Source organism: Eubalaena glacialis, chromosome 4 (genome assembly GCF_028564815.1).
Source record: "Eubalaena glacialis isolate mEubGla1 chromosome 4, mEubGla1.1.hap2.+ XY, whole genome shotgun sequence".
In the NCBI taxonomy this organism is placed as follows: Eukaryota; Metazoa; Chordata; class Mammalia; order Artiodactyla; family Balaenidae; genus Eubalaena; species Eubalaena glacialis.
The window spans coordinates 62,352,472-62,375,721 of NC_083719.1; the positions used below are offsets into that span (position 1 = coordinate 62,352,472).

A 23,250-nucleotide genomic window follows, 5' to 3' on the forward strand; every position below is an offset into this window, starting at 1 on the left:
GGGACCTGGCCTGACTGGAGGAAGAACTTGGTCCTCTCTTGAAGACCCTACGGTTGAGGCCTTACAAACAGAGGGTGACGGTTGAGGCCTTACAAACAGAGGGTGATGAAACTGGGGTGATGATCTGGGATTTAATACTGGTTCTGGGGAAAGAGCACGGCAAGGGAGGAAATCACCTACAGAAAATACAGAAGGTATAAATGGAAGAAAAACAGATGGGCGCATGAAAGACTTCTCTGATTTGTGTTACAAAAACAGGAGCAAGATGCTTGCAAAATAATTACAAACTTTGATTCTTACTCTCCTACTCCCTATAAAACTGTACCTACATGATTTATACCTTATTTGGGGAGTGACCAATGAATGTACATATATACTATGATTTCACTTTACAATAAGAAAATCATGAATGCAAATCAATCTTCTAACTTATTAAACTTTTATAGCAAGTTGGAACCCTATGAATAGAGAATTCCATCACATTTCAGCATCGAATTTTGTAAACATGAACACTACTATATAAACCTCCATGAGCCTTTTTTTTTTGCCATTGTGGTTACAAATCCCCATAGATTGCTTAAAAAGAAAAAAAAAAGAGAAAGAGAACTACTGAATTGAAACGATTATCACATGCAATAAAATGAGTAAATAAATAAACAAAAAGTATGCCTTCATCAACAGGCAGTATCAAAACACTTTTCCACTAAAAGATTTGCTTTCTGGGACTTCCCTAGTGGCGCAGTGGCTAAGAATCCGCCTGCCAATGCAGGGTACACAGGTTCGAGCCCTTGTCTGGGAAGATCCCACATGCCGCGGAGCAACTAAGCCCGTGCGCCACAACTACTGAGCCCACGCACCTAGAGCCCGTGCTGCACAACAAGAGAAGCCACCGCAATGAGAAGCCCACGCAACGCAATGAAGAGTAGCCCCCGCTCACCCAACTAGAGAAAGCCTGTGCTCAGCAACAAAGACCCAACGTAGCCAAAAATAAATAAAATAAAATAAATAAATTTAAAAGGTTTGCTTTCTAAATCACCCTTAATAAAAGCTCAGGGCTCATAGCTGGGAAGTCAGGCACTCCCACCTCAATTTTCTTTGTACTTTCAGAGAATAATCAAGTTTTCCCCACATGTAAATGAATTCAAGAAACCAGATGTTCCAAACACACTGTTTTTATCAACATATATGTATTCTTAAAAATTGAATTTGTTTCTAATTTGCATGGCTTTTCATATAAAATGTTTTGGGTTCGAGTATAATATTTACTGTTCACTTCCAAAGCACTATGCTAGCACTGAACAGCATAGGATCACAAAGAACCATATCAGTGCCAAGGAACAGCCCCCATGAGAAGTTCAAACACCAGACCGTGCCGGCACTGTCACAAGATTACTTCCCCAGGCCTGACTTTCACCAAAAAACAAAGTAATGATTAATGTCACTGTGCAAGATTAAGTTTGTTCTTTTTATTCAAGATCTAATAACTTATCCAACAGTCATCATTCTTCTTGCTGCTATGGAGACCTGGTCAGGCCCACCTCTGGCCTGCAGAATGCCTGCCAGCTTTAGATCAATAAGCCCTGTGATCTATAACACAGAGCAGAAGCCGATAACCCAGTGGTACCTTCCTGTAAGCATCAATCAGGGTTAGACCCACCAGGAGACTGGATGTCTGCTGCCTATTTCCTGAAGAGAAGCAAGGAGATGTCATGCAAAGCCAGCATCAGCAGAGGTCTGGTGAACCTGTGAAGGGACTGTCGGCTGGAACAGGTTTCCAGAAGGAACTGTGCTCTCTCTCTCTGAGGCAGCACAGAAAGTCCACCTGAAAGTGGTCAGGTGCCAAGAGTTCCAGAGGAAGGACACTCATCCCCGGACATCAAGGCCACATGGTGAAGCCGAGAGGTCAATTTAAAAAGATGCAAAATGCTCAGCCAGGCTAGGAGGCTGGGCCAGAGTGGGTGGATGAAACCAACCAAGCAGTAAACAATGACATCGCTTCAGTGATTGTGAATTCAAACAGAATATCTTGACCTTCCAAATTCTCTTTGGCAACTTTTCATCTTGAATTAATCTCCTATAACTACTCTAAAGTTTAAAACTCGCTTGCAATGGTAAATCTTTTTGTGAGTTAACTGGGAGGTTAAATAAGGGAGATAAATGAACCGCAATGCTTTGAGTTACCAGCCTGAAAGCAGCTGTGTGCTTGCCACCACTGTGGGTCTCTAGGCACATGACACTGCACAACTTGGTTTATTTACTTGGCTGGGGCCACTGACAGCAGGGCTGCAATTTTCAAAATGAGGCTGGGAGTGGTGGAGAGCCTGATTTACTGGTCAGTGGCATCTATCAGTGTGGAGGACTGAGTCCTCCTCCTCTGGCTACAGTGCTCAAACGTATCTGGGCCTTCCGCTCATACCCACAGCCCCATGTACACACGCACACACACGTCCACCAACAGACTGCAAGTGTGATAAGCTCCAAGTAGCATGTCCCTCTGAAAAGGAAGCACTGAACCACAGAAGGAGAGTGGGCTCTGGCTGTCAGGTACTGTTCTTGGGTAGAGGGGCAACTTCAAGCCCAACCTCCACAGTTGTCCTGATTCCTCCAGACTGATTGGGACCACCACCTCCACAAGGCACAGGCTCCGCCCAACTCCACAGGGCACCCCTCACCCAGGCTACCACGTGGCATCCTGCCTCCCAGCCACCCCCAAGCCTGAGAAAGCCTGTCTTGCCGTCAACTGCACCACCAACTTTAAGGCATCAGTTTAATCTTGCTACGTCTCAATTTTCTAACCTACCTGTAATCTCAAGAAAGCCTCAACTATGTACAAGCTACTTGACACCACTTCTTACAGACTTTTCAGCCTATAAAAGTATCTCAAAGAGCACTAGACTGGGAGTCTGAAGTCATAGCTTCATGTATATCATTCACCCGCCTAACAAGTGCACATGAAGCACCTATTATAAAACATGCCAGGGACCAAACGTATGAAGCTGTCCAAACAAGACAGAGCTTGGGCAGAGCCTGGGCCAAGTCATTCAGTGTCTTGGACTGAAATTAAAAGGCTTGGACAAGAAGCTCTTTCAAGTCCCTCCCAGCTCTCCTATTCTCCACTCTTGGCTTTGGTGCCAAGAGGGGACTGAAGCATTCTGGAATGTTCTGCTTCCCTGAACAGATGCTATTTTTACTCCATATTCATATAGCTCAGGTTGCAGACGTGTGACTTCTCTGCACTCTGCCGAACATAAACGATTAATTTTCATCCCAAAGTTTAGGAGACTAAGTGTAGCCCTAACACAGAAGGCCCACAGGCAGGCACAGCTCAGGCTCCCGGCACAGGGACCCTCACAGCCTTGTTCCTTCTACACAGAGGCAATCTGGTTCCTTGAGATCAAAACTACAGAAAAACAGGAGCAGGGCTGCCAAGGCTTCCTCACATGTTGCCTGGGTTTGTTTATTTCTTCTTCATCAACTCACATCATTTCTGACACTGCACTTCAACTGCCTGGACACAGCCGGAGAGAAAGGCTTTTAAGAGTCACTGAAGTCCAGCCAACTTCTGATTAGCCACAGTAATGAAGGAAAAGAACAGTACATGGCCAAAGTAAGAGGGCCTCTGAGGACTGTAAGGGCAAAGATGTTTGTACAGGATATGGAGAAGCACCAGTGAAACAAGTGAAAATCTTCCTCCAACCCCCGAAATTCCCCTCAGACAACATTTCAGGAAAACATTGGCTGGAGTTCCCAAGAGCACCACGTCCACCCAAAAGGGAGGCATCTATGGTCTCCATTACCAACTTGTACGGGGAAATGTCGGCTCCTGAACCAATCGGGGGATAGAATTTTATAAGAACTATACAAACTGAAGCTATGATTAAATGTACTTACTAGTGGTTGAGGTTTTTATTAGCACATCTTAATAGAAGTTTTCTTTTTATTCAGAGCTAAGTTCACAAATATTAAGCGGAAATGTCTACAGCAGAGAGGGAGAAGCTGGAGACTGGAAAGCAAGCAGATATGAGATAGTAAGAGTGTAAATGAAGATGGACACGGAAAAGGCTGGGCCCTGGGAATAAACCACCCAGAAGCAGTGATGCAGACAGCTGAGGCCTTGGCCTTTCTGATCATAGACACAGGCTCTCCAGACGTTACTCAACACTTTACTTAGGACTGTTTCATACATACAAAGAGCCCTTCCCATCCTGCCCTCTCTCCAACCTCCCCCAACTCCCACCTCCCTGGCCCTGCCCACCTGGATCACTCTGCTCACTCAGAAAGAAACCAGGCTGCCTTGGGGAATGGTGCCAGCTGGTGGCTGGTACAGAGAACTATCTATTGATCATCAAACTTTTCTCTCCCCTCTCCTGGAGGACTCTCTATCATTCACCCCCTCTTCCTCTTTCCACGGTTTCTTCTCATTACCATCACAGAGGGCTGAATTTGAAAGTCAGAAGTCCAGGGATAGAATCCCAGACCCCCCCCCCACTTCCCTACCCAGAGAGGGCAAGTCATATAACCTCTCTCTGCCTCCTCCCATCTCTGTAAACATGGACAGAAATACCTGCCTACCCAGCAGGGTCTTTATGAAGCAGCAGAAGTGCAAGTGCACCGTGAACAGAACAGGGCTCATCAAACAGAAGGCACAGCCTCACCGTTCTGCTCACTCCCCCGCACCTGAACACTGCTCAGCTTGCGGGAATTCCAGGGCCATCATGCTCTGAAGCAGTGACCTCGACAACAGATGACTGGCAAGCCTTCCTCAGAGGTAAAGACACCGTCCCAGAGCTCTGAACGAGCTCTCTTGTCCGGCGGATGTCTGTATTTTCAGTGTGAATGCCATGTTCCTGAGTAACAGGCCAAGTGGTCCATCAAGACCTGTATCAGCTGGTTTGAAGTCGCTAACTCATTTGCAGCAGGAGAAACTCTTTTCCTGGCCACAGTACCCTAAATGATCACTGGGCCTCCCAAGCCCTCCCCAGTGCTATGGAAATCGGGCTCTAGGTTTACCAGGAGGCAACTGGCCAGCCCCTGTGAGGCTCTGCTCCATCCCCAAATGCCATCGCCCTGTGATACAGATCTTAAAGGGGCTAACGAAATTATCTCCTCTGCCTTTTATTCCTCTGTAACAACCACAAAATTTGATAAGAACGACCCCCTGCTCCTCTAATTTAAGGCCTATTTTATTACCTTCAACCCTAATTCTCTCTCTTTTAAATGGATATGAGACCCTAAAGACCCCACAGGCCAACGGGATTAGTAATTGATGGCTTCCTCCTGGCCGGCTCTCCAGAGGGCGCTTCTGCTTCCTCCCTCGGGTGGGGTCACAATCAGTTCAATCTTCATGCTTCAGAGACATCCCCTTTGAACAGGATCAAATGTCCCCCCACCCCTGCCTGGTGCTCCGCTCAAAGGAGCAGCAGCTGCTTCTCACTCAGAGCAGTAATGTCAACTCAGCCAGAAAGGCAAAGGCAAGAGGAGGAGGTCGGTGTGGTTAATTGTCCACCAGGCTCAAACGCAGGCCCACTCAAACCAGCACCCTGGGAGGGCTGATCACCCCCGTAAAATGCAAAGTGCACTTTGAACCCAGGAACAAGGAGGATGAGAACTATTTTCCCCAGCCTGCTGGGACTTGATGGAGCTTCAGCTATTTGTTTTCTTTTTCAGACTGTAGCCATAAAGGGTAGAAGCACTTCTCTGCAGCAACCCCAGGCAGGCACATAAAACACAGGCGAGGTGAGCAGCAGGGCTTGCCCACCAGGAAATAAAGGAGAGGAAAGATAAGCATCCGTGGCATCAGTCTAAAGGGAGCCAACGAAGGTTTCCTCTAGCTTTGAAGAAGGAACCTGAGAGAAGAGAATTCCAAAAGCCTCAGAAACCGCTCCTTCTAAGAAATGCTCTATAGAGAAAAGGAAGCATTTAAAATGCAGGGAATTTATTCTTTCTCACTAAGAGATGGAAGAGAAAATTTTTTCACTCTTTTGCCTATTTGAAAAAGTTACTTTTATTCCCTAGTTATCTGAAGGCCTCCTTCCAACTCAGATCCATAATAACTGTAAAAAGACTCTTAAGAAACAGAAAATAGTCATTTCATAACTGGAAGAGGACATGAGAGTGATCAAAACAACACCTACAGTCCTTTTGTAAAGCAAAAGCCTAAGATATTCCATTCAAAACCAACGTTCCCTGGAAACAAGTACTTCTAAGTTTTTCTTTCACATCAATATCAAAACTCCCATAGTAGATAAGACAAACCAGCCATCAAATCACAGCTGACAAGTGACGTGATCAAAGTAGAAAGTGGTTCCCAAATTATGCGTCAACTGTGTTCTGGAAGTAGAAAAAAGCAAACTCTTCCCCAGAGATGTCAATACCTGGGTGCAGCTTTACAGTGAAACTTGGAAACCGATTTTGGAGATTTTGCTTCTTCTTTAAGAGAAAGATAAGATAAAGGCTCACCTGAAGCTGAAGATAAAGGCTTCACCCGGAAAAACCATACACCTAAGGGGGGACTTGCCACTTTGTGTGTGTATCTGTCAGCAGCTGCAATCTGAGTTCCCACCCATTTCAGCAGTAAAGGAACTGGCTGGTCAGAGACCAGCATGCTAATGACACTGGAGTCCGGGACCAGCAGACCAGTTGCTGTGTCTTTGTTGCCTTTGCTCTGATTGCTCCCAAATGTCTGCCCTGGATACAAGGGGCCCATGCTGGACAGTGTCTTTGGATCTAGGCCAAGGCTCCAAAATGGCTATATCAAACGCACACACACAGACACACACATGCTCGCACACCCTGATAACACAATTTTACTGCTGCTGGGGCACTAGCAGTTCTTAGTAAAACTGTTCTTTAGAAACAGTAAACATTTAATTGAATGAAAGAAGACCACATTAGAAATCCAAAACAAAGTTCAGAAGCTCTAAGGAAATTCAGGAACTAGATCACTTCTTGGACTTTCTAATTAGGATGACGTTGGGTTGTCAAGATTCAATGAGACAGCTCTGTGAAGTGTGCCCAAACGCACACTGATGTGTGAGATGCCCTGGGTGGAGGGGGACCAGCTCAGTAATGTGATGACTTAACCTGCCTCATTTTTTTTTTCTAACCAGATTAGAATTGTTATCATAAAACAGGAGACATTCTGAGAATCAGAGATCTCCTAGGAGCTCAGTGAGTGGCCAATATTATCAGTTGGGAAGTACTCCCCATGTGTTTGGCGGCATGAAGACCAGACATACTCACCACCTTGCACTCAGCTTCTGCAGGCATGGTACAACAGAAAACAGTTGGTAATATCTCAAATTCCATAACCTACTAGAAAGCTAAAACTCACTCATATATTAACATCTGAGCTTTTAAACTGTAATTTTCTTCATTTATTTTTCAAGTATGATAGACAAAATGGAGTCCATGGAGACTAGAAATCCCTGGGCAAAGCTGAAACCTTCCCTCTTCTCAAGCCCTAGGGAACTTTAAGATGAACAGGGTCACGTGAGAGTCAAATTTCCTCTACTCCTTTGCCTTTCACTAACTTCTCCTTCAGGCAGCTCTCTGGCTGGGGCTCAGCACCAAGCAGAAGAAACCATGGAGACGTGACCGCTTTTTTTATGTGAGACTAGTTGGCTGGTACTTCTACTAGGTTGTGGAAAGCACACCCAGAAACCAGAAAACAACTTCTTTCTCTTTGCTTTCATGCTGCACACAGCCAAACAAAGCAAATGGAAAGGCTGAACAATGAGTATTGTTCATGTAGAGGCAGGATAAGAAGGCAGGATAAGAAGGCAGGAACGGGGACTTCCCTGGTGGTACAGTGGATAAGAATCCGCCTGCCAATGCAGGGGACACGGGTTTGATCCCTGGTCCGGGAAGATCCCACATGCCGTGGAGCAGCTAAGCTCGTGTGCCACAACTACTGAGCCCGCGCTCTAGAGCCCGCGAGCCACAACTACTGATGCCTGCGCGCCTAGAGCCCATGCTCCGCAACAAGAGAAGCCACCGCAATGAGAAGCCTGTGCACCGAAACGAAGACCCAACACAGCCAAAAATAAATAAATTAAAAAAAAAAAAAAAAAAGGCAGGAACGAACACCCAAGACCGCATTCTCCTGTGTGACCGCCGGTCTTTAATCAGATCGAAGTCCCTCCCGTCCCACCTCCACCCTGGCTTCTGGGAACTCAGCCACCTGCCAGTTCCTAAAAGGACCCAGGCCCCATTCTGGCTCCAGATTCAGGTAAACCACTGCCCTGGGGGTTGCTACTCCCAACCCACAGGATGAAGCAAAATGGCATCAAGCCAATCAGTGTGTCTCTCAAAGATCCCAGCATACTAAGACTACAGGGGAAATGGAAATGCATGATTTAAAAGCTTTTTATTAAAATTATTTAAACCTAAACTGTGTTTTAGAAATATTTTTATTTCCTCTGGGTTATAAATTGGTCAAGTCAATTGTTTGCTCCCTTACTGCCAAACATTTGGTTACACGTTCAATCCTGGGGCTGCCCAGGACTCCCAGGGGCTGGCAGACAGATGTCTCTCCCGGGGCAGCCAAGGGGGCTGGTGGCTCAGGGTCCCAGGCTGTCAGTTAGCACCTTACTGACAATGACACAAAAACTCCTGACTTCTCATCCTTTTCAATAGGGGTAAGAATCTAAACTCCTGACCACTTAACATATTATGGCACATTCTCAATTACCCGTGGTAATGTGAGCAAACAGCCATGTCATTAATCCAAAAAGGCACTCTACACATCAGCTCATTGCCTTAGGAATACATTATCATTTTTTTGTAGCTGTGCCTCAGTTTAGTTTACTAGGGCTTTTTTTTTTTTTTTCCTCAGATGAACATTCACTCATTTACTGAAAGTCTGTTCCATGCCAGAAACCATGCGAGATAGGAGATGGTAGCAAAAAGAACTCACACACTAGGGGAAAAGACGTGTACAAACAAGTAAGTAAAGCTCACCACGGGCACATGCAGTGTGCTGTGTCAGCAGAGGGGCAGCGATTCGTTCCGCCGGAAAGCTGGGAAAAGGCTATGCTCCGAACACCCTCTCTTTCAGACAGTTTGTAAATAACAAGTGAAATGTTGGCTGAGTCTTAAATGAGGAAAAGGAATTCTAAAGCACCAACTCAAATGGAGAGGTGAAGGGTGCCCAGCAAAAAGGAAAGAGCGTTGGGCACTGAGATGGGCAGCAACATCCAGGAGAAAGACAGGCAGGTCAATAAACATCTTCACCCGATAACTCAATGGGGCAGGTGACCACTATACACCTTTCGTTTTTTTAATTTTTTTTTTTGGCTGCTCCAGGTCTTAGTTGCGGCACGTGGGATCTTTTTTTTTTTTTAGTTGCGGCAGGCAGGATCTTTTAGTTACAGCATGCTGACATCTTAGTTGCGGCATGCATGTGGGATCTAAGTACCCTGACCAGGGATCGAACCCGGGCCCCCTGCATTGGGAGCGCAGAGACTTACCCACTGGACCACCAGGGAAGTCCCTTTACACCTTTCTTAGAGGAGCTGCCACCCTATATTTAAGGATTTTCTTTTTAATGCATGAGACCTTGGGGTGGTTATCAGAGCGCATTGCATGGCTGGAGTTTTCCCACAACCAGCCTGAACATGAGCAGATGCAGGAAGCAACCCCTTACCTGTACGAGGAGGAGCTCCTTGATGAGATGCAAAAACCACAGGCCAGCTGTGAACTCAAGAGTCTGCTTCCCAGTTTACCTGAAAAACAACAGGAGAGGGCCATTTTTGTTAACTTGGAATAGCCAGTCTTTTAACAGCCCCAGTAGAGACCTGCAGACCGTGCCTAAGGCTCCTTGGCCTCAAAGCAGAAAACCTGGCCAGTGTCACTTGGCCAAGGGGTTGGATCAGAGAAGTGGGTGAGAATCCTGGTGTTTAACTTGGAGGGTAATGGTAAGCCAGGCACTTAACCCACCTGTGTCTTGGTTTCCTCCCCGCCATAGCTATCTCACAGAATGATCAAGAAGGCCTTCGAAACCATAATTCAAAAAGAGTCATGTACCAAAATATTCATTGCAGCTCTATTTACAATAGCCAGGACATGGAAGCAACCTAAGTGTTCATCAACAGATGAATGGATAAAGAAGATGTGGCACATATATACAATGGAATATTACTCAGCCATAAAAAGAAACGAAATTGAGTTATTTGTAGTGAGGTGGATGGACCTAGAGTCTGTCATACAGAGTGAAGTAAGTCAGAAAGAGAAAAACAAATACCGTATGCTAACACATATATATGGAATCTAAGGAAAAAAAAAAAAAAGGTCATGAAGAACCTAGGGGGCTTCCCTGGTGGCACAGTGGTTGAGAATCCACCTGTCAATGCAGGGGACATGGGTTCGAGCCCTGGTCCGGGAAGATGCCACATGCCATGGAGCAACTAAGCCCATGCGCCACAACTACTGAGCCTGTGCTCTAGAGCCCGCGAGCCACAACTACTGAGCCCACGTGCTGCAACTACTGAAGCCCGCGTGCCTAGAGCCCATGCTCCGCAACAAGAGAAGCCACCACAATGAGAAGCCTGCACACTGCGACGAAGAGTAGCCCCCACTCGCCGCAATTAGAGAAAGCCCGTGCGCAGCAACGAAGACCCAACACAGCCTAAAATAAATAAATAAAATAAAAATAAATAAAAATTAAAAAACAAAAGAACCTAGGGGTAAGACGGGAATAAAGACATAAACCTACTAGAGAATGGACTTGAGGATATGGGGAGGGGGAAGGGTAAGCTGTGACAAAGTGAGAGAGTGGCATGGACATATATGCTCTACCAAACATAAAATAGATATCTAGTGGGAAGCAGCCACATAGCACAGGGAGATCAGCTCGGTGCTTTGTGACCACCTAGAGGGGTGGGATAGGGAGGGTGGGAGGGAGGGAGATGCAAGGGTGAAGAGATATGGGAACATATGTATATGTATAGCTGATTCACTTTGTTATAAAGCAGAAACTAACACACCATTGTAAAGCAATTATACTCCAATAAAGATGTTAAAAAAAAAAAACTCTCTGGATAAGATGTGGCACATATATACAATGAAATATTACTCAGCCATAAAAAGGAACGAAACTGAGTTATTTGTAGTGAGGTGGATGGACCTAGAGACTGTCATACAGAGTGAAGTAAGTCAGAAAGAGAAAAACAAATACCGTATGCTAACACATATATATGGAATCTAAAAAAAAAAAAAAAAAAGGTTCTGAAGAACCTAGGGGCAGGACAGGAGTAAAGACGCAGACTTAGAGAATGGACTTGAGGACACAGGGAGGGGGAAGGGTAAGCTGGGACGAAGTGAGAGAGTGGCATGGACTTATATACACTACCAAATGTAAAATAGCTAGCTAGTGGGAAGCAGCCGCATAGCACAGGGAGATCAGCTCGGTGCTCTGTGACCACCTAGAGGGGTGGGATAGGGAGGGTGGGAGGGAGATGCAAGAGGGAGGAGATATGGGGATATATGTATATGTATAGCTGATTCACTTTGTTATAAAGCAGAAACTAACACACCATTGTAAAGCAATTATACTCCAATAAAGATAAAAAAAAAAAAAAAAAGAAGGCCTTCGATATGCCGGGCACCATGCCAAGCCTGGAGTCATGTGAATGACCATGTCATGGGTTCCCCGCCCTCAGGGAGCTGACAGTCCACAAAGACAGAGAAGTAAATGGGTGGTAATCATGAACTTGACGCAGCTGAGAGAAGCTGAAGTGAGGAAAACACAAGGTGACATGGAGCCTTTGCAGAGGCACCAGCTGACCCCAGAGAGGTCAAAGGGAGCTCCCCAGAGCAGGTGATGGCTAAGCTGAGGTCTGATAAGCAAGAGGTGGCCAGACTATGAGCATACCAGGCAGAGGAAACAGCAAAATGGGTGCCCAGGAAGCAAGAAGAACATAGTGAGTTCACAAGAAAAAGGAGTATTTCAGAGGCCGAGAGGGAGACTGGCAGTCTTTTTAGGAGAGTTTGGACTTTCTCTTAAGGCCAATGGCAAGCCCATGAGGGGTCTCCTGTAGGAGAGCGGCATGGTCCAGAAAGCCTTCTGCAACATCAGAGAGCAGGGATTGCAAGGAGGCAAGGAATGCCCCCCTCAGCTACCCCAAAGGCCACATCCCTGGTCTTCTGTAGTAACGAGCAGGAGAGAAGGCCCCAGGGTAAGAAGACAGGGCTAGGGCTCCCTCCAGTGAACCACGGCTTTTGAACTACCCGTTCCTCCAGCATTAAGTGATTCCACCCCGGCAGACACGCCATCAGGAGCAGAGTCTGCCCGTCCCAACACACCCTCCAGAAGGTGGAGAAGTGCCTGGTGTGACAGTGCTTCTCAACTTGTGCTCCCCAGACCAGCGGCATCAGTATCACCTGGGAACGTGTTGGAGATGCAAATTCTCGGCCCACCCCAGACCTAGTGACTCCGAATCTCCGGGAGTGGGGTGCAGCCAGTGTGTGTCCTAACCAGCCTCCGGGTGACTCTGATGCTCCCTAAAGGCAGCAAGCACTAAGTGGGGGCAGTGCCAGCACGGGGGTGGCGGTGAGCAGAGTACGGGGTACAGAGATAGCCCGGTCTGATACCCCAACAGCACCTCCGTGCTCAAGGCCTCACACTCTACAGGGACTGTGATGTCCATTTATGCTTAAAAGGAAATACACAAAGCTTTTTTGGGGGTTTTTTTTTTTGGTTTTTTGGTTTTTTTGGCCGCACCGTGAGGCATGCGGGATCTTAGCTCCCCGACCAGGGATCGAAGCCGTGCCCGCTACAGTGGAAGTGTGGAGTCTTAACCACTGGACCGCCAGGGAAGTCCACACAATGCTGTTTTTATCGATACTTAGAAATGATGCTAGCCCTGTGGACCATGGGGAAGAGTACACGGGCCCACCTCTGGGGTGGGGATGTAGTACTTCAGGAGGATTTCATTTCCCTAAGAAATGCCCCATCCTTTTCTGTGGCCCTCCTTTATTTCAGAATAGACAAAGGAAACTCCAGCTTCAGGAACAGGGACAATGTTTCTCCTCCCACCCAGATACAGAATCTGACCACTCCAGGAAAGAAACAATGAAGCCATCCAGAAAGCTCCCATGGTTTCATGGAAGGGTCAAGTTTCTTTCTGGAGTGGGTCAGTTTGTAAAAGTTCCCAGAGTTCTGGTCCCTGGGATGTACTTGTGTGTAACTTCTCTGTTGGTCAAGCAGTGGCAAAAAGACTCTCCCCACCATCTCCACGCTATTCTGAAAACACCCTAGACCACTCAGACAAGCTTCAGCTGGGCACCAGAATGGCCAAGTTCAGAGTTTCTTTCAGCCAGCTAAGAGCTGAGAAATTCTTTAAAATGTAAATATTTTTTGCAGCTATGAGAGAGAAGGCATGCCCTAAAGCACTTTCTAGGTGGCGTGAGGTCTCAGAAGAGTCAAGTCCTCCTCAAAACTGACTGGGAAAAGGCCCTTAGTGGAGAAGGAAAGGTTTCTGCTGCTGGCCAAGTTCTCCTGATAAGCAGGTACAGAAACTGGATCATTTCCTGAGCTTCTCTCTCAAAATTAAATAGACTAAAAAAAAAAAAAAAAGAGCAACATAATCCCAAGCACAATTACGGTGTTTAACCTTAACTTTCATATCTAGATCACCTGGCTTTTCATTACAACTGGTCAGGTATATGTGAAATGGCCACACTAGATAGAAAGAAGTATGCCAGATGCATCATCAAAGATATTAAAGCCCTTATTACACAGCGTGCACACACACACATATTAAGTGAATGAGAATTAGTTCCGCCTACTGCCCCCCACCACCAGGTATCCTGGGCTCCTCCGGACACCTGAGCTGTCCTCGGTGGCCCTGCCCTAGCCCTGCCCTCACAGTGCCCACACTTCACCCCATCAAAGTCCACTCCCTTCATACCCTGATCTTTGCTGGCATTTTATGAAATTCTTCCTGTTAAGTCCTAAGTAACTAATGTAGTGCCTGTTCTATGGATGCTTACATGTTGAATAAGAGGTTTAAAGAGAACCATTTCACCCGAATTCCTCTAAAGGTAAAATTTTAGGCACAACAATAAGTGAATTCCAGCTTTTCGCTACAGAGCCCCTTCCACACTCCGCCAATCCCATCACACTGACCACTTCCCACTTCATTTGTTTCTTAAGTGTCAGCTTATGAAAACACCTCCACCTCCTAGGATGGAGGTGAGATGGATCCTGCATTTGTAAAAATGGAGGTTAATGTTGATACAATGACGTGCAAAGTCCATCTCCTCCATCTGTCAATTCACCTGGGTCAGAACCAAACTGTCTCTGGAGGATGAGGATCCCTTCTCCATCCATTTCTGGTCAGCGCTTACTTAGGAAGGGGACACGCTAATATTATCTCCAGTGTCTGAACCCAAGCAGGGGAGAGAGTGGGAGAAGTCGGCCTCAAGACATTCCTTTCTCTGCAGAGGCCCAAAGTGTACAGCCCAGTATCTCCAAGAATGCCCCAAAGCACTTAATAATCAGTGTCTGTAAAACCTTCCTAAAAATAACGGCTTCAGAACTGACTCTTACACTGTTGACAAGGGACTCTGATTTGGTCCCATCCAAGATAAGAAAGAGCCTTACTGTAAGAATGAAAACATGAGTCAAGATAAAAATTGAAGTGCGTCCAATGGGACAAAAGCCAGCCCTTCACAACCAAGTATCTAGGAGGCCAAGAAAAGAACAGGTAAGGGTGCCCCTCAGACATGACTGATAACACAGGCTCAGATGGACAGGTTTCTAAATTGATGTTTCTCGAAAATGGTGCTTCTAGAACGTGCCCAATTATAAAAACCATCTAGACACTTTGTTCAAAAATTTCAGATTCCCAGGACCCACACCAAACCTATGAAGTCAAAACTCCAGGACAGGGTCTGAGAACATAGGTCTAACCAGCACCCAGCAGAGGGTCAGGCAAGTTTCAGAAACAACTTTCCAAAGGAAACAATATGTAACTTTTTAAAACGTTGTAGTCACATAACTTCAAAGTGATACTGCATGTGAGAAAAGGCAGGCTTAACTGGAGGAAGTCAGAGCCTTCTTTAAGTAGTTAAAATTATGGAATATAATCATCAGGTAATGAGGAAGTCAATTTCATTAAAATGTAGCAAAAACAAAACCTCTCCCTTTAGCTTAACCATATTCCACCAGGAAGACCTTCCATGACCTCCCTCCCTGCCCTAAGGATGGAAGGGAATCCCCACGGCACAGCTGCTCCTTGCGGCTGTTACAGGCCAAATGGCAGTGACAGGGTTGAGAGCCCTCAGGGTTATCCCAATAAAGACAGTCCCAAGAAGCCGGCAACAAACTCTAAACCAGCCCCTACAGGTACCCTCCTGGCGTCAGCCTTTACAGGTCTGAGTCTCCAGCTGACTAATCCGTAGCCTCAGTCGTGTCCCAGTCTAGGTGAGGCCTTGCTCCACAGGACCAGTGGCACCAGCCTCACAGGGAGCCTATCAGCAATGCAGAAGCCCAGGCCTGCTTCATCAGAATCTGCCATTTAACAAGATTCCACATCATTCTTGTGTACCTTCAAGCATTAGAAGCCCTGCTTTAAGGCATGGAGAGTGCCACCACGGGGAGACTTTCACCCCACCTGGAGAGGCACCAGCTCACCAGCCCACCCACTGCGACTCCACACTCTAAGAGGCCTTCTTCCCTCACAATCCTTACACAAGTCTTCTCAGACTTGCTTTGTCTTGGAGCCAAATCACCATCAGCGGGGGCCCAGTGACAGCTGACAATCCAAAGCCCCACCTTAGGGCATTAAAAGGAGGTTGTAAGTACTGACGTCCCTTACATTCTCCTCCGGCTCCTCTACCTATCAGGCTCCCTGAGGGGGCAGGAATATGGACCCCACGACCACAAATCAGTAGAGACGATCCAAAGTCAAACAATACTACGGAATGCTGGCTCGCTCTGGCCAGCACAATGTTAATGAGGTCGAGGTCACGAGTATGATTAGCTTCCTCTGTATCGTGGAACAGACTCCAACCCTCTGCCCTCTAGCTGCCTGCAAAGGCTGACACACCCCTGGTTACTAAGAGGAGAATGACTGGGGAGGCTGAACAGAGCAGAGGCAGAAAAGGACTCAAAGAACTTGGATGACTGGTGAGCAGAATGGATCAAAGAACAGCACTCAGCCCAGAGGGGTGGCTGACATGAGAGATGACCGGTGAGAATTCAAAATCATCCCGATGGGCTGAACAACACACACCAGGATGAGAAAGCTGAAATTTGACAAGAAGTGGGAAGTCCTATGGCCAAGATTTTAAAAATCAAAAACACGGGCTTCTCTGGTGGCGCAGTGGTTAAGAATCCGCCTGCCAATGCAGGGGACACGGGTTCAAGCCCTGGTCCAGGAAGATCCCACATGCCAAGGAGCAACTAAGCCCGTGCGCCACAACTACTGAGCCTGCTCTCTAGAGCCCGCGAGCCACAACTACTGAGCCCACGTGCAACAACTGCTGAAGCCGGTGCTCCTAGAGCCCGTGCTCCGCAACAAGAGAAGCCACCGCAATGAGAAGCCCGCGCACCACAACGAAGAGTAGCCCCCGCTTGCCGCAACTAGAGAAAAGCCCACGTGCAGCAACAAAGACCCAACACAGCCAAAAATAAAATAAATAAAATAATTTTTTAAAAAAATCAAATACACATATGTAAGCTAGAGGAAATCTAACCTGACGACAGTTCTTGTTTTAAAATGTTTAAATTTTTTTTAAAAACATGTAAGTTTTGTTGACTAATGTAGTTGCTAAGAAAGCTAACATACTTAGGGTCCATGAGTCTAGTTTCCAGACCAAGGGGAACAGTGGTCCCTGTGCAGCACAGCTGACCAGACTATCCTCAACAGTCCCCCGGCCGCCTGTCCACACAGGTGTATACACAACCTGCCCCATCTGTTCATCGCTACCACCACTTGTGTTCTTATTATTCAGTATGGCCTCTGCACCGGCTACCGTTCTTTTGGGCTTTGGATTATAGTTTAAACATTCCCCACATCAGCTTAGCTCCCTTTAATGCTGCCTTTTCTTTACTAATCAAGAAAAGAACAACAGACCCAAGCACAAATTGGAAAAAACACATTAAAAAAAAAAAAAAGACAAGACAACCTAAGCAACCCATTTACCGAAAGGATTCAAACCCAAAGACCTATAGTCACCTGTGTAAGCCGGCACCATAGGCTACATATTACAGCACGCATCTGTGCAGAATCATAATCAGGTTGGTAAATTATGAGCTTCCAGCACAGAAAAGCCCTGAAGTGGCTACTATAAGAATGAGCAAATGACAGAGTAAATATCTGTTTAGACATACTTCCCTGTGCAGAATCATCTTCTAGGAATGGACAGTTAACCATTAAAAAAAAAAAAAGATGTGATTTTAGATTGTTTTTCAAGTTGTGAGCCGTGTTTTCCTTACGTGTATATTTCATATACAAAGGGTAGCCATTTATAAACACAAAAACACCAATTACTGGTAAGTCTGTAGTTGCGAGACTGGCCAGTCTATTATTTTTAATTTCAGAAAATTTGATCCCTATGGGTGAGAGAAAAGTTATAAATTTTTAAGAGGTTAATTTGTCCTGAGTAATAAGTGTGTCATGCACCACTTATCTGAAGATTAAATGTGGCTACTGTCTATGCAGTTACAGGCGTCTTTAAACAACTGGCTAACTGCCTCAAAACTGGAAAACAACATGTGAAATTCAGCCCAACTGCAGCCTGCCCCAGGAGAAAGGAAGCTTGAACTCCAGGTGCCCTTGACAACACAGCTCAGTGTGGAAAGAGAGAAATTGCTGAACAATAGAATCAGTAGAGGAAAGAGAGTCCCTCTAACTTTCCGGGAATGTGGGGAAGTTGATGCTAAAGGGATATTTAAGATCTCACTGCTGGTTTGAGTTCTACTGAACACTGAAACAACTGAAAACAAGAAAAAAAAAAAAAAAAACTCACATGTGAGTATAGTATATTTATATATATATATATATTTATAGATATTTAATTAGGTACATATCAATCTGACAGATGTTTACACATTTAGATATAGAAGTGAAACACCTCTCAGATCACACTTAACAGTGTTTATGAAAACATACAAAGTGTACCGACAGGAAGGAGTGGGTCCTTTCCTATTGTTGGGAGGAAGCTGCCCCATTCTGGCTCTGGGTCACAGGACCCAGGCCTGGTTACATTCCTCCACAACTACATTTACAACAAATAGGAATTTCAAGTCTTTTTAAAGACCCGCTTTACCATGGATGTAACCCAAATGTAAGGAGGTGTATGGTGCTGTGGCCAAAACTGCTGATACAGTTTTGCACAAAAAAAGAATGGAAGAAAACACCAACAACTGTTTTGTTTTGGTTTTTTAAGTAACATCTACTTTTAAAAAACCTGAAAAGCAGAAAACTAAAGAAAATAGTCACCTGTAACCCCAAGAGTCCAAAATAACCAGTCAGAATTTTAGCCTACATCCTTGCAGTCTGTCTAGGCTACCAGTTTTCCTTTCAATGGCAGATCAGTTAGGCAGGCAAGAGCAAGGCGAGGCATTATTGCTGGTTACACAGACTAACGATGATTAATAATTCCCACTGGCCGTACCCTAAATCCACAACAGTAAGAGGAGTAAGGCTGTACACAAATCAAATAGCATGCCCGCCCTTTAACAGGCATTCACTGGGGGCTACTTTGCACACGTTATTTTATTCCACAAATGAATGAAATTCAAATTAACAGCCCCTTGAGGGCCATATGGTAACTTCAAAAAACAAGGCAGATAAGCCTTGTCCCTGGTGGAAAGGAAAACACTAGTTCTCCAAGTACAAGTTCTCAAGGTGCCTACAGACTGGGTTCCTAGGAAAAGCCCTCCTCCTGGCTTGCAGATGGCCACAGTCTCACCACGGTGGAGAGAGCATGCTCCAGACTCTCTCCTTCTTCTTAGAAGGACACGAATCCCATCATGGGGGCTCCACCCTCATGACCTCATCTAAACCTAATTACCTCCCAAAGGTGCCCCCTCCAAGTACCATCACAATGAGGGATTAGGGTTTCTATTTAGGAATTCAGGGAAGAACGCAGTCTGTCCAGAATATGTAGATGTGTCGGGGGTGGAGGAGGATCGATTTTATCAGCTGTACATCCTAGCTATTAAAAATGTTCAGAGCCATTCTATGTACATTCCTCTAAATTATCTCAGTTCAAAACAATAAACAGGTCTCACAAGTCGGCAAAATAACACCAGTAAGAGTCTGGTCATTGAAGGCCAAGGTCAGGGGCTTGATTACCCTGTTAGTCCCGTTGAAAGGATGAAAGAGAAAAATTCAGTTACAAGGACACAGATTACTCTCACCCTGAACACTATTCACTATTCACTATTCACTCTTGAGTAAACCTCAAGAGACCAGCCAACCACTTGCTGCTACTGTAAAAATAACTCCATCTTTCATCTCCAGCTCCAGACCTCTCTTCCTGCCTGTGGATCCAATGCTCTGCTGGGCATCTCTCCCTGGACAGCTCACAACTCAGCTGTGGATTCAACTGAACTCATTACTCCTCGCCATCTCCCCACACTGAGGTTCCCATAGCTGCTTCACTCAGTGAAAGGCGCCATGACCCACTCCAGTCACCCTGGACTCCCTCTTACTAAGAGCCCACCCATGGGACATGACCGAGGAAGTGCGGTCAGTCTCTCCAGGTCTCTCCCGCTCTCCCTCACCAAGTCCCACCGGGATTCCTGTACTAACCTCCCGGCTCACCTGCTATCCCCGGCCCTGGCCTCCTTGTCACCGAGCCCACCTAGAGTTCCTTCTAAAGCACAGTATGATCAGGTCCATCACCTGCTGCAAGTTCCCCATCTTCCACACAGGTTTCGAGATGAAGTTCAGACTCCCCAGCTCAGCACCCAAGACCCAGCACCCTCAGGGACTTCCCTACACCACTCTGCCTCTAGTCCAAACAGCTACTCTCAGTGCCCTGATGACCTTATAGCATTTCGAGCCTTCTAGACTCCAAACATAATGCATTCTTACTGTACCAGGTATTACTGTAACCTTAAAAGTAATGGGAGAAAAAAACCTTGAAGGTACATGAGGGACTAAGTCTCCACTCTTCCCTTTACTCTCGGGCCCGCCTCCTGCAGCAAAGGGTCCAGTATTTTAAGTACCAGACCAGACTCTTCCCTGGACACAATCTGGGTTTTATAAGCTGATGATCAGATCTGACCTTTGATTCCTTCTTTGCCTTTCTAAGGCTGTGAAGTCTCACTTCGGAGAAAAACCCGTTTGTTCTCGTGGCACTTTGGCTGGTGATTCTACTCAAACAGGACACATGCTTTATTATAAAGCACAGAAAGAAACAGGCTCCCCCTTCTTCCTTCTCCCTGTGGAGGACCCACAGGACCAGCTGGCCCCGGCCACCACCCCCAGCCAGATCACTTCCCTCCAAGCTGGCTGGCTTGTGGAAGAGAAGCACGCCCAGCACGCTGCTTTCCCAGCGCAGGCACTTCTAAACAAAAAAGAGAGCTTCTTGGGTTTATGGAGGTCCTTCACACACAGAGTTTGCTTCTCCAACTAGAATGAGTGCTCTGTGAGTGGAGAGGTCTGCTCTTGGTTCTTGCTATGCTCCCAGAGGCCAGAACAGAGCCTGGCCCATGCAAGAGGCTCCATGGGTATTTGCTGAATGACTGGATAAAAGAATGGATGAATGAGCAAACAGGCATTCCTCCCAGATTAGAAAAGAAATATACAGCATAGTTCCCCAGCTCCAAAAACTACTGTTTTGCTAAGAATGCCTTTTGTTCATTCTGCAACTAGGTACAACCTTAGGAAAAACTGGGCAATGTTCCATTAACCCCAAGACATACTTTAAAGGTGCTTTTTGGAATAAATTCTAGAGATCAGGTATTTGCTTACTATTTGTATTTTTCTAAGAGCCGTAAACACTGAGAAAACACTGCTTTAGAATTCCCAAAAGAGACACCATGTCCACCACTCAAGTTTTCTTTTTTTTTCTTAAATAAAATGTCGATATTGACTTTGGTGGGACCTGGAACCTGAGAAGGTGCCTTTGCAAGGGGGCAGTGAGGCTTGGAATTACAGGCCACACCTGTGCTCAGGTCCTCAGACCCACACGGAGCCTGCACTACACATTCCCCACAGCTGGAGTCCCAGAAAAGGTTGACTAGAGGGGCCAAAAAGATGCAGCCTACAAGTTCTAGAAAGATCAAATGTTTCTGAGTGTGGGCTGCTGGGGGCACAGGGACAGCCTCAACTAAGGGTCGACCATCGGCCGACCTAAAATCAGCAGTCGCTCAAAGTCAGCTCCCCTTGCAGCCCGGCTCTCTGAATGGCACTGCTTTCTCCCGGGCATTTGAAATACTTGACAACCATCATCAACATTTTCTGAGCACTCACCCAGCATAAGGGACCACCCTAAGTTCTATGCAAAAGTACATAATCATAGTTAGACTTCCAGGTGATTCTTTGACTTGAACTTTATTACCATCATTTTACAGACACAGAAACCAAGGCTGAGAGAAATTAAATAACTTGTCCCAGGTTCAGGTAGTAAGTGACACCTCTGGAAACTCAACAGCCCCAATTTTGGGTCTCCTACATTTTGGTCTCCTCTTTTGTCAATTCTTTGCAATAAAGAAGTTGAGAAGCTGTATACGTTGTCCATTAAAAATGGATACTTTTCTATATATTTTCTATCTTCTCCTACTATGGACTTTTCCTCCCTGCCCTGCCCAAACACTACATGCAATAAAATCTCTTTAATTCGTCAGTCCACACATCTGAGCCCATCCACATGTATAAAGAGCATATATTACTTTTTCCAGAAGGCACCGTTTTGCTCTAATCCACAAAGATTCATTTTCCTTCCTATAGACAAATTACTGGTTCATGTCTCGCGACTCATATATTCAAGAATGTTCATTTGCAGTGTAATTATTCTTCTTAATTGGACTGCTCTGAAGACAAATGATTTCCCCTCCCTAACCCCACCAACTCCTGCACCACACAATGTCTTTTTTCCTGGCATAAAATGTTTGCTGCACCCTTTGCAAACACACCACAACAATCCACACACACTATCTGCTCCCTGTGTAACCACTTAGGAAAAACATTATCATGACGTTGGGTTTTATCTGGTATTACCTCAAACTCCTCCAATATTATTTCATCAGAATCAGATCTCTGACAAAGATTAATAACAAGTCTATCACAGTATGACAGCAAAAAGAAATGAGAATCTTGGGTTTTCTTTTCCCTATCTGTAAAAACATTTAATCTCCCCACCAGCATGTGTTCCCTATCTCTTACATTTGAAAAGGAGAAGTCGTTTTTTAAAGAGGACCAGTAGAAAAGAGGAATATCCGGGAAAGAGCAACGCCAAAGAAATTCGCATCCATCATCGCTTAAACCTGGCGCGGGTGGAGCTCTCTCAGGCGAATGGGCGAAGCAAAAGCAACGTGCGGAGGAGAAACGTCCCTCGGAACTCGGTTACTCAGGTTTAACTCTCCGCACCAGGCTCTAACAGCTCCCCCTCTCCCTCCCGCCCACACCTCTCCCCGCTCGGGCTCCAGCACACACTTGTCTACAGAGGCCGCTTTGCGATTTCAGACAGAAGCTCTCCTTTTACTTGTGGGTCGCTGATGGAAACCTACATGAACGCACACAATCACAGTAGAAAACGCGCTAAATACAGGAAATGGCCCAGGTGGGAGTGAGGGTGGGGGTGGGATGGGGGAGTGAGACTTTATTCCCATTGAGGAAACAGCTCAAGGATTCTCATAAAACTCACGACCCTCCTGAAACGGGAGAAAAGGTGAACAGGATTGAAGAAAATGCTTTCGCCCTTCTGAGTTCAAAGGACACCAGACAGCTGAATGAAAGGGGAAAAAGGACACACACACAACTCTGTGCCTAAAAAACGTCCGGAAACACAGAGTCCCCCGCTGTCCTTCACCCCATCCCTTGGGTTCAACCCACTCAGGCCAGATGTGGTCTTCCCCATTCCACGCCCACCTCCTCCTCCTCCAGCCCGCACCCCCAATCCCTGCGCTGCCCACAAAAATGCAGCCCAGATCTGAGAAGCCGCTGACGTCTGTGGCCGGCGTGACCCACACGCCGCAGACCGGGCCCCGCGGGGGCGACCGCGGGGCGGCCCCCGGGCGCGGTACCAGGCGCGCCGAGCCCCGCGCCAAGCTGCGCCCGGGACCCGAGC

At 46.3% G+C, this 23,250-nt stretch overlaps 1 protein-coding gene across 2 annotated transcripts in view; it reads right to left on the reverse strand.

The window, feature by feature from the left end:
- The window catches only part of LHFPL2 (LHFPL tetraspan subfamily member 2), a 173,170-nt gene that overhangs the window by 149,106 nt on the left and 814 nt on the right, over positions 1-23,250 (reverse strand). For both annotated transcript variants that reach the window (XM_061189382.1, XM_061189381.1), the window contains exon 2: positions 9,647-9,725. The gene's annotated coding sequence lies outside the window, so the exon portion shown is untranslated. The remainder of the gene's footprint in view (positions 1-9,646; positions 9,726-23,250) is intronic.